Raw genomic sequence first — 12,053 nt, 5'->3', positions numbered from 1 at the left:
TGGATTTAAATGCACGTGTGTTTATGCAAATGGAAAAGTTTTAAAGAGTTATTGCATACGTCAGATAATATTGAAAATGCTGTACTTAAGAAACTTTTTGCTACTATTTTCTCTGTCATTTTTTCTTTTTACTGATGAACATTTTCAACCTTCTCTTGTTTTTTTTTTTTTTTTTTTTAGGATACATTAGAATCCCGGAATTTAGAAGAAGTGCACAATTTAACGATTCTCAGGCGAAACATAAATTCAAAGAGTTGAACGATGTTTTTGGCTTTTTACAATGCTTCGGCGTGTTTTTGTCATTTACTTTACAATGGGCCAAGCAATGACAGCAATAGCGAACGCAAGCTTTTTTACGTACGTAAGATCCGGCGCTAAATGCAGCTGATACAGATTTCGTAGAAATGAAAACTGAGTCTTTGCAAAAATATTATTCTTTCCACTTGAAACACGCATATCAAACCTAAATAGAGAAGCTCTATGTGAAATATAATCCACTAATATCTACTAACAGTAAGCAGCATTTATCGTACATAGACATATCTCTCTGACTCATATATGGTTAATAAAAACTCTCCAAATTTTTATAGCCTACATTATCTTTTGCAAGGGTATATTAAGCTTGTGCGCGCATATGCAACATTTAGATAGAATGTAGAATTTACTATAGCAATGGATTCACAATCACAATGGGTCTGCATCAGTTCATCGAGTGTGTGGTGAAATCTGCGCTGAAGAGTAAAACTCTATTGAAAATGGTCCGCTCTTACGATCACTTACGAAGACAGCCTATCTTTTTGGCAAAGACAAACACGTAGGCTACGTACAGCGAGCTAACCTCATGCCGGTGAACAATTAGAAAATTAGTTTTTATATGACGGCAAAGCTTAGTATTTGATAATAGAGATTAGCTCAAAATATCGATTCGATATATAAATTCACCACAATATGTTGGGAATCGTATTCCTCACCCTTAAGCCTCGTAATCACGCTTGTGGCTCGACATATACGGTTTAAGAAATAAATTTAACTTATATGGAGAACAGAGCAATTCACTTATAGGCAACAAATCCTTTAATGCTGTTTTGTCTCTAAAGCATTATAGAGGATCTGTAGATTCCCTGTGTTTTTAAAAATATCTGACGAATAAAACAAGTTTAAACACGCTGTGTGGGTCAAAATATGTGGGTAAAATTCATTTCGCAGGCATTTTAGCTTTGACAAACGTTGAAGTAAGTTCTCGAAACCTTTTATCTTAACTTTGGAAGAGGTAAACTTTGATGGAGGCAAGACATAGGTAAAAATATAAAGTAAATATGACTGCTGTATGGATGAAAAGAACTGGGAGTAAAAATTATGTATAGTACTATCCAGATCTTCAGGCATGATGATTAAGATATCTATTTCCATTACAATAGCTAAGTAGTAGTGTTATGTGAGAAAACCAACAAAAACCAAAAATAAAAAACAGGCAGATGAAGTTTATCTTGCTATGAACTTTGAAATTTCCTAATAAGCAGGATATATATTCTTGGAAAGGCTTGGAAGAGCGCCAGCAACACTTTGGGTTTGTCGATTAAGATGAATCGTTCGTATTAAGTGTTAATGTCAAAAATTCCGTAAGAAATAAGTAATGAACTACTTCGTAGTAATGGCCTAATTTTAATTTCTAATTTAATTCTTATTTTTAATTTTAATTCTTAGAGCGGCTACACGAAGTAGCAAATTCCTTAATATATGTATATTTTTGACAACAATTGCAACTTGAAGGGTTATGGTGAGCAAAATATACAACCGATCATGCTAGGGGCTGCCAATTACGCTCTTTTTGTGATGACATCATACGGTGATGGTGAGGTCATCTCGCAAAGATGTGATTACGTAAACGTCAATGTGAGGAATTCTATAGGTAACGAATAATATTTTGGAGAGGTATGCCAATCTTCATCAAACTTAAAAATGAAATTACGTTCAATTGTGTTGGCGTAACTGAAGTTTCCTAAGATCAATTTGGTAGGTTCTGTTGCTGGGGTATTATGTTCTGTAACTTGCTTGATCCAGGAATAATTTTACAAACCGTTTTTATGTTGGCAATAAAAGAAGAAATATTTGAATATGCCATTTGTCATAGCAAAATACAAAAAAAAAAAATTATCATAAATTGCGGAGCTTTAGAGATTTTCAATATTTATTAAGCGAAACATTTAATCAAATTTCGTATCGTGTGTCTTCCCGGATCATAGGCTTAATGTCTGCGTCATTACCATTTTTGTAAAGAAGGAACCATTAATTTTGCCAAACGCGGAATAAAAATAAACCAAAATTAAAAAAAAAGAGAAGAAAACATATAGAAATAGGTTTTCAACGCCAGTAATTGCGCTGAATAAAAAAAAAAGAAACGAAAAGAAAAGAGAAAAAATACAACAGCGAAATGAAACTCAAACTCAAGTCAACAGAAGAATATTAAGTAGAATGAAAATGTAAAAATAAACTCGCGACGATTTACGTAAGCACACACAAGCATATATATATATATATATATGTGAGGAGTGTATATACATGTTTCTGTTGTCTAAACACTCGCCTTCTCACTTGTCCCACGTGCTGATGATGATGGTTTAAAAAATCACACACACACACACACACACATACATACATACATACACACATACACACATACAAACGTAAACAAGCATTAATTTATATACGTGCATGCATACACAAGAGAGCGTCACACTCAACACATGCCTGGGACTTAACTTAAACGTAAGCAAACTGATTTCTCTCCCCCTTCGGATTTGTACAAAATAACAACAACAACAATCTTAACAACAAATAGCACAAATGCGCTTATACGTTAACGTATTGAATAGCTTAGAATTCTCCAAGTGCGTGTATATGTAATGCTCTTGTTTCTTTAAATAAAAAAATTGTGAGTGGTTATATGTATGCATTTCAGTATTGAGCGCACTGATGTACACTCTTTGTAAGCATATACATATGCTTGGGTAAGTGCATACACATTCGTATATACATTTCTCTGTTTTAATAATCAAATCGTACGTACGATTTTGCTGCTACTGTAAATAAATGAACGAAACGAACGAACATTCGTTGATTACGAACATTACACCAAACCCCTCACAACACACAACTCAACAAAACTGAACTCAACTGAACTGAACTTACTACCCCAGCAGCACCAACATACAACAGTTTTTTACTTTACTTCTAGAGGCATTCAATGTTTATGAAGCAAGAAATATATAAAAAGAAGACGAAAAAAGAAAAAGAAACGGAACAACAAAAAACTAACAACAACATTCGCTTTGTGTTGAATTTTTAATTTATTATTGCAATCCCTGTGGAAAATAAACGCAAAGAATTCTCAGTTAATATAAATATTTTTCCTAAATTTCCTAATGGGTCTGCGGAAACATTTGAATTTCATTGCTTATGGCATAGTGTACATATTTTTTCGTACTTGTTTGTTAGTGGTTGAATTTCACTGTACACGGTACATTTACACTGATGTACTTGTTTTCGCATACATATCCATACAGGCACTCCGTACAATCTAGTTTTCCTAAATGGGTTCAAGTACTGATGTCTGAAGCGCAACCAGACTTTCTATGCCGCTGTTGTTGCTCTCTCGTCGTTGCTGCTGCTTCGTGAGTCGATTTAATATATGGTGTTGTATGAGATGTATGCGCTTATATGTGTCCATTCGGTTGTGGTGTGCGTGCACATCATGTCGTTCTTTGGCCTATGGAGGAACACACAACACACACACACACACACAATTTGCTGTTAAAGTGTACTTTTTTTTTGTTTGCTGCTTTTTATAAGTTATTCTGCTGACTATGGCTTTTTAATGGGTCTCATATTCAATTGATGTTTTCTTTCATTCCATTTCATTTTTTCTTTATGTTCAAGCAACATAAAATAATTTTTTTTTTTTTTAAATTCATTCCTTAAACGAGTATCTTTGAAGGCAAACTAGTATCAGTTCGCTGCTAGTTTCATCATTTGGAAGCATCACGCCCCTTATTTGATTATGATCAAGATAATCGAAATTTTTTTCTTTATGCAAGCGAAAGGAAGAAGAGCGTTTATAATAAATACAAAACACCGAACGTAGCAGCTAGACTTTAAATTGCGTTTAAAAGAGAAATAGCGTATGATGATATCTTATCGGTGTGCTTTAAGGAAGACCGTCAAATTGCAGGACGCTTCACGTAGAATTGCCTTGGATGTCATTAAATTCTGTAGGTTTAAGATAACCGCTGTAAGTACTTCCTCGGTTGGAAGATGCGAAAAGGCGGCAAAGCCTGCCTGCCGTTCGTGTTATCGAACTAGATCCATAACAAATTTAAATTTTGAGCTGATAGCTCTTGTTGTCGAGCAAATGTTAAGGAGTAATGAGGTAATGGTACTCTTGCTTATGGCACTTAATAGCGCGCGACTTTTGCTTTTCCTCGAACGTGTAATGGCTACCGATGGCTGATATTCAAAGGGAACACAAAGAAAAAAATAGCGTAAATTAATAGACATGGAGAGAGCACTTAACCTCAACAATTCCAAAATATTGGCAAAAATAATAAAGCAAATAATTATTTTTGATTATTTAACCTGTTGATGCCATAAAGCACGAAAGCGTATAAATGAATAAGAAATTAAGAGAAAAATTTCTGGAAACGAAAAAAGCGGAAATATAGGACTACTTTAGACTACTTAACAAATCTTATGGAAATGTGATATTCGCTACCTCCTTGGGCAGTATATAGACAGGCAAATATAATAAATGTCACACTTGTTGCAAAGGTTTTCTAGGCAAATTTCCAACCTTGCTCGCTTAATCCAAGTCATTGGGCAAACCTAAAGAGTAATGTGCAGCGTTGGAAATATATCACATTAAATGGAATTCTTACAGAAAGGATCTCAGTGGCCGTAGTTCAAAATCTCAAGTGCAGTAGAGTCCTTAACAAAACCGATGCTTATGTGGTAAGATTTTTAGTCCTAGAGTTTATTTCTCTATTCAAATTAATTATAATAATAAGAAGGAAACCTTGTGTCAAGAAGTTACGCTTGACATTCCATATTCTTTTCTGGCGGTTCGCACGAGTGTCATCCGTGTTTGCTCTCCACACAGACTTGTTCATAGCGGTATGAAGAATGTGGCGGCATCCATCTCTTTTGTTCCGTGAAATGGAATTTTTTTTTGTAGTTTTCTTACACTAAAGCAATTTGCTTTAGTTTTATTCTTAGATAAATTTCAAATAATTTGTTTGGATTGATTACGTTTTTTTTGCCTCTCTCTTCCTTTTGCATTATGATTCACATGTCAATGACTTCGTAATATATCCGTATCGTGGTCATATCTCGTGATGAACATAGCTCTCTAACGACAACGGTAAACTGGCGGTCGAGGATTTAAAGCTAACTACCAATTGGAAATGATCCGATTAGATATAATATCTTGCTCGAAAAGTACTAGACGACATTGTTCGGGTTGCTTTGGCTAAAGCTGTTTTTCTATAAGCGCGAAAGTACATTAGTAATATTAATAAAACCTTGACTTTCATGAACATCCTTAAAAACTACTATGCACGTGCGTGGAATAAAACGGCGTACTTTTGTTAATTAAAAAGTTTTATTGTTGTTGTTGCTTTCATTACGCATATATGTCTGCATATAAAATTATCCCATTGCCATAAATTAACTGAATATTTATTTGCCTATAAATTATGCTAAATGTGCAAAAATTTTAATGATTTAAATTTCCATTTTACTTACGTATTTTAATTTTTTTTTTGCATTTGCACAAAAGCCCAGCAATGCTTTTAAATGTACATTTGGCTTAGGCTAAAACTGCTTTACCCAGTATGTACTTCCTCTTTTATTGAAAGCATTTTCATTCTGTGCTTTTAATATATAACATTTATGACAGCATTGCTCACATACGAATATCACGCCATTAGTAAATTACTGTTTCAACGCAAAGTACAAGCGCATGCATGAAAAACTCAGCAAAGCCGACGAATATAGCCGAAGTGTAACATAGCTTTTACGAAACACGACGAGAAACACGACATACACACATGTAACATTACAGCATAAATTTTTGATTTTAAAATTTTCACTAATTTTGAAGAATTTAAGTGATGATTCGCGAAGATGAACGAAAAAAATGTTGTGTGTGTTTCTCTTAAACATTCATACCAATGATTAATATAACCTTTAAATAAAAAAACGATTCGCAAAGTTAGTTGTATCGATTTTGAGATGAGCCTTTGATATCAAAATTTATGTACCGAATACTTGTTTGAGGTTTCAAAAAGCAGTGTGTATTAGTGCGTAAATGGTGGAAGATAGTGCAGGAATTATTGTCGTTTTCAGAACTTGTTTTACATTCTAATGAGAGATCATTTTTCAACTTATAAGCCGTAAAGGTATACGCCGGATGTGTTTTAAACAGAAATTCTGAGTGGATTCAACTTTATTTGTCCGACCTTCCGTCCACTTCTTTGTCCGACCATCTGCTTATTCAGTCCCTTTACTGACTAGGTGTCCATGCATTCATCCTTTCATCCGTCCGTTCGTCTAATCGTTCATCTTATGACGGGCTTAATAATACAGATAGAAAGTTGCAACTACACACATACGTATTCAGTTGGCAGCTAAATCTCAACTTTGAAAGTAGGTTGAATTCACACGCAATCAAGCAGAGTATAGTTTAGCTAGATACATATATATATATAGTAACAAGAACCTCTTGAAAGTTTCGTGCGGGAACGAGCGTAGTCTCTCTAAACTACATGTCGACAAGAGGTAAAAATCTAAAATCACAATAATAAATAAATAAAATAAAAACAATTTTGATAGAAATATTGCCTAAAGAGAAGATGTTCACTGCGATATAAATTCCTATCGCCAGATATGCGAAAAATTAATAAATTTCTTCGCAACATTCGCATATCGATTAGTAGGTATAGTGGTTATCGAAACTTGGTTCCAAAGCAGATTTGGCTTTCTTAAGAGCTAACCCCCTGTAACAGCCAAAAAAAAAAACGGAGTATTATTGACAATTTTGGAATAATTCTTGTAAATATCTTATGACCATACCGAAAGAAATCGGATGGGAGAATAGCATTAGGCTTAAGTTCAAATTTTTCGTTATTTTTCGCGACTGATTAGTTTCTGCAAACGCAAATTACTTTACTTCAAGCGTAATTTAACATGGATCTCTCATAACTTGTACCATCAACCTGTTATGAGTTCAACCCTGAATTGCAGTTACATGTGGATCGCGCCCATGGTTATATCTATCATCAAAGGATGAGGAGTAAGTTCACTTTATCAAAACGTTTGCAGCGTCTAGAAGGAAGCTTCAGCTGCATCGATTTAGGTATGTCCGCCTGTCCGGATGCTCCTCTGTCTCTCTGTCCGTCCTTGCAATGTCTGTTATAAACATTCCCTTGCAGAATCGCTGGGAGTTCTGCCACGTAGGTTGGTATTGGAAATGGGGCAAATTGATCAAAAGCCGCACCTGTAGTAGCCGTAGTACCTGTGCTAAAATGGGAAAAATTCACCATGCCTATTATAACGTATCAAAACTTAATTGTTTTTTTTTTCAACAGGTTTATAATGCGCAAGCTTCAAGAATCCCATAAAGCATGTAAATGCTTGATTAGATTTAAATTCGGAATACACCTGAGCACGTCTGTCTTCCTATCTGCCCAACTGTGTAGTAACTGTGATAAATCTGATCCTTCCTGCATTTTTCTATCTTATTTTTGTTAAGGCGTGAACAGACTGAGAGGGCTAAATTAATTTAGCATTTTATGCCTCTTTATAGTCAATGTACGTATGTGACTTTTTCGGAACTTTTGTCGGCAAAGAATAAAGATTTTTTACTGCATTCTTATATGATAATCCTTTTCATGTCCTTCGCATGTTCTTTTGTGATATATACAAAACTGCTAAAGCTATTTGGTCACATCATTGAAGCAACTTTGTTTTAATCCAAAGAGACAAAAAAAATTATTGTCTTTTTCCTCTTAGCAACTGTTCAGATTAATTGGAATATTCATTCTGATTCTATATTTTTGATTTTCCATATACATTTAATAAAAGGTTCGCACTGCTAATGCTGATCAATTATGCTAACGAAAGTGATAATGGGAAATGCTATTGATTAAAATTAACGCATTTTGTGTGGACTGTGTAAATTAAATTGGGAATTGAGGTTCGTGTGTAAATCAACTCTTGTGGGGAATATGCTAAGTCACCACATGAATTTTAGATTTAATAGTTGTCAACATTGTTGATGTCGATTTTGTACTTACACGAACGCGCTCGCGGAATACGTAAGGAAAACACATTGAGAAGTAATTTAAACAAACGAATCTCACAAATAACAACTGTTTTGCTTAATTATAGACTAGACATCAGTCACGGGAGGATTAAACTCGGTTTGTGAGAAAAAATAACAAATAGCAATAGCTTGACGACAGATCGCGTATGGTTTTATTTGTTCCCGCACAATCCCGCACAATTAATGTTTGTATTAGTAAGAGGCAAGTCAATAACTAAGTAGCTTATGTTGGTTAAATAAATTTGGAAGGTAAAAAATGTTTCGTAAGGAGCAATTCAATGATCAAATAACGTATATTAAATTTCGGGTAAGTAAATAAAATTCGTTAATAATATGACTTAGTAAGTAATAATGTCATGAAATGTAAAAAAATGTGATCATCTGTGTGCAATAATGGGTGGGTAATAACACAAGGAGTAGTGGCGTGCAAAGAAAAAATGTCGAACATTCACTTTTGCATAATATTTTATGATTGCATCACAATAACTATTGAAAATTAAAAAAGTAATCACTTTTTTATAACCATAGGTCTCTTTATTGGTCATTATATCTCTCTTACTATCATTATTAAAAACTACTTAAAAACTTCATAAAATATAAACGAAAGGCGAAGCATGCTCTTGTCTTTTGAAATTTAAAGAAAGCTTTAACCTTCCTTTCTTCTGTGCTATCTGATCGCTGCTGTAAGAGAGAGGCTGTAATATCTTTGATATTAAAAAGCATAAGAAGAATAATCGACGGAAAACATTAAACATAAACATATACTAGACAGTCAGTTTTCTCGTTGTATTTTGAATTGATGGTCGATTACCGCTTGCTTTCACTACTGTTCCGCGTTTATTTCGTAGTAAGAAGAAAAGTAAGGAAAAGTAGTAAACGGGTATAAAACATATGTAGTTAGGGTATACTACGATCAAAACAAGAAAAAATCGTTTTAAATACCGATCCCGTTTTACTTCCTCATCTAATCCTTTTTCACATATTTGCGCAACATTCTTAGACAAGTTTGTAACGGGAAAATGGAAGCAAATAAAGATTTAATACTTTTTCATTTGTTCTATTTTATGCGCATTCTAAAGTAGCTTTCATAACGTAGGGCGATCCGACTGGCAAAAAAACTTGTCGGCTTGTTTTTATAATCATTACCGTCGAGTAGAAGCATACCGGCTTCACACGAAGCATGATGCGTATGGCATTTTTGCTTTCATATACACACGTGTCCTGAAAAGTATACCTATTCTTGAAAAGCTTCAGATTCAGACTTCAAATCGACGCAGTGTATATCTGTCGTCTGTTGGTGGAGTCTAGGTAGGAACTTCTTACACATATGCATTCTTACAGCTACCAATTCTGAAAATAGATAGAATCCCGCTACAACTACTTTTGAAATTAAGAAAAGCCGTACTGGCAACATAAAGAGAGAGGGTCAACACTTACCGGTCGATCCTACATTAATAGTTTTAATTAATTTCGATATTGAGTTGCAAAGGATTCTAATAGATAAATAAAATAATGAGCATAAGACACGCCGCGCGGCAAAATCGTATAAAACAGTTTTCTTCTTTCTTGCCTTTTATTGATTTTTTTTGGTAAACTAAGTTTAAACTGAACCATTCATGTATTACTTTGAAGCGAGATCGTCCATCGTTATGCGGTGGCTTCGTTTAAAACTTTTTACGTCTTCACAGCATAGGCAATAAATAGAGATTAAGAACTTCTAAATAGGAAAATCGAGTCCTTAAAGACGATAAGAGGAGGAGAAATGTCTGTCCGTTATTCCATCTATTCGTTTCAAAATTCGTGCTCCGACGATAATTGTGTGAAACCCAGCGATGATCGTGCACTAAATGAAGTTTACTTAGACATGTTTAGCAAAGAAGCTTAACGATGCAGGAACGCGTCATTGGTTTCACCACGTCACTGGTTTCGCCATGAAGATACTCGTTATTGATTGATATCGTCACGAAAGCACTGGTCACTGATTTCATAACAAATGTTTTGTCAATCGTTTCATTACGAATACCCTCGCAATTGCACGCATCAGAAAAGTACTCGCCACGAAGATTTTTCCTGCGAAGATACGCGTTATTGAGTTTTGTCGTGAACACCTTTATAAAAAAATTGTTCGCTAAGTTTTCATTCCGAGGCACTCGTTGTTGATTACGTCACGAATGCCCTGGTCACGAAGGTACTTGTGAATGTCTCACTGACAGGTCAGATACTTTACTTCAGACGCTCGGAAACTTAAATCTACCCGTTTCTCATGTTACCCAATTATACGATATGACTCTTGATCATATCCCATGGCTGCAAGGAAACTTCTACAAATTGCTCGTCTAGATCTATATACATACATATATATATATATATGGAAAGAGAAGAAAATGAGAAATGGTTTCTTATTCTCTAAAGGCACGTGCTTGCAGGCATTGTGTGCATAGTAATAAATCTTACTTTCACAGACTGTTTACAAAGACCTCGTTCCACACGAGGCAAAATCTCATCCAAAGCATTAGGGGAAATGTGTAATAAAGAGAAACTTTCTAAAAGCTGTTTACGGTAACAATACGCTGCAATAATTTCCAACGTTCCTAGGCTGCTTTCACTAGAATTTTTTTGTCTTTTTTTGTTTATAAAATTAATATACTTAAGTGAAAGCTTATGAAAATAAAAATAAGTTAAACAATTGTTACATTTTTCTTGCAAAACTGCAAGTCTTTTCAAACATGTTTCAGTTAAGTGTACTTATGAAAAACTTTTACATTTCAATGAACTCGTGTCTAAGTGTGTGTTTACGTTTATATGTTTGCATGTGTATGAAAAAATGTTTCATTCAAACCAAACTAAATGCAGAAAAAAAAAAAAGAATAAAGAATAAAGACCTCTTTTGATGTCAATACCAATGCTATGACCACAATAAACCGCAATCTGTGTATAATCTGTCCACCGCACTGTAAATTTCGTTCGCTTGTATCTTATCTCGCTCACCTCCCACTGTGTTTCACGTGTTATTAAAAGGCAAACCAGATCATAGTATAGAAAAAAAAGGGTATACAACTAAGTATAGGTGAGTTAAAGCAAACGGAACTGATACAGCCGCTACGGTACTAAGCATTAACGATTTTATTATGCTTTCTGTTCTTTTCTGTATGTTTGTGTGCGGGTTTAATTTTGTGGCTGTGCCTGTATACGCGTATATATATATATATATATATATATATATATGTAAGTATACATGTGTGTGTGTGTGTGTGTGTGTGTGTGGGTACAGCTTCATACAGATTAATAAGTTTCAAATTACATAAAAATTCAACGCGAATGTTTTTGTTTCCTTTTAATAAAATTCTCCTTTTTTTTTTTTTTTTTTTTTTTTTTTTTTTTTTTTTTTTTTTTTTTTGTTGGAACATAAACATCAGACTAATGAGTATAATTTAGAGCGCGGCGATACGGGTGTATATGGAAATTGCGACAATGTGACATAAACATGTATGTATGCCATGCTATGATAATTTAATAAAGTGAAGCAAAGAGAAAAAAGAAGAAACAAAATAAAAACAATGCCAATAAACAAACAAAAACTTTTACGACTGAAGAGTTTATTGGAAAAGTTGAGATACGAGAAATTCTCATTAGTTGAAAAAATGCTTGAGTGCTTTTCTTTCCTTCCCTTTATTTT

This window comes from Glossina fuscipes, unplaced genomic scaffold, assembly GCF_014805625.2.
Source record: "Glossina fuscipes isolate IAEA_lab_2018 unplaced genomic scaffold, Yale_Gfus_2 28, whole genome shotgun sequence".
NCBI classification, from domain to species: domain Eukaryota; kingdom Metazoa; phylum Arthropoda; class Insecta; order Diptera; family Glossinidae; genus Glossina; species Glossina fuscipes.
The sequence above is the reverse complement of the archived record's forward strand: the minus strand, read 5'-3'. Positions refer to the sequence as shown.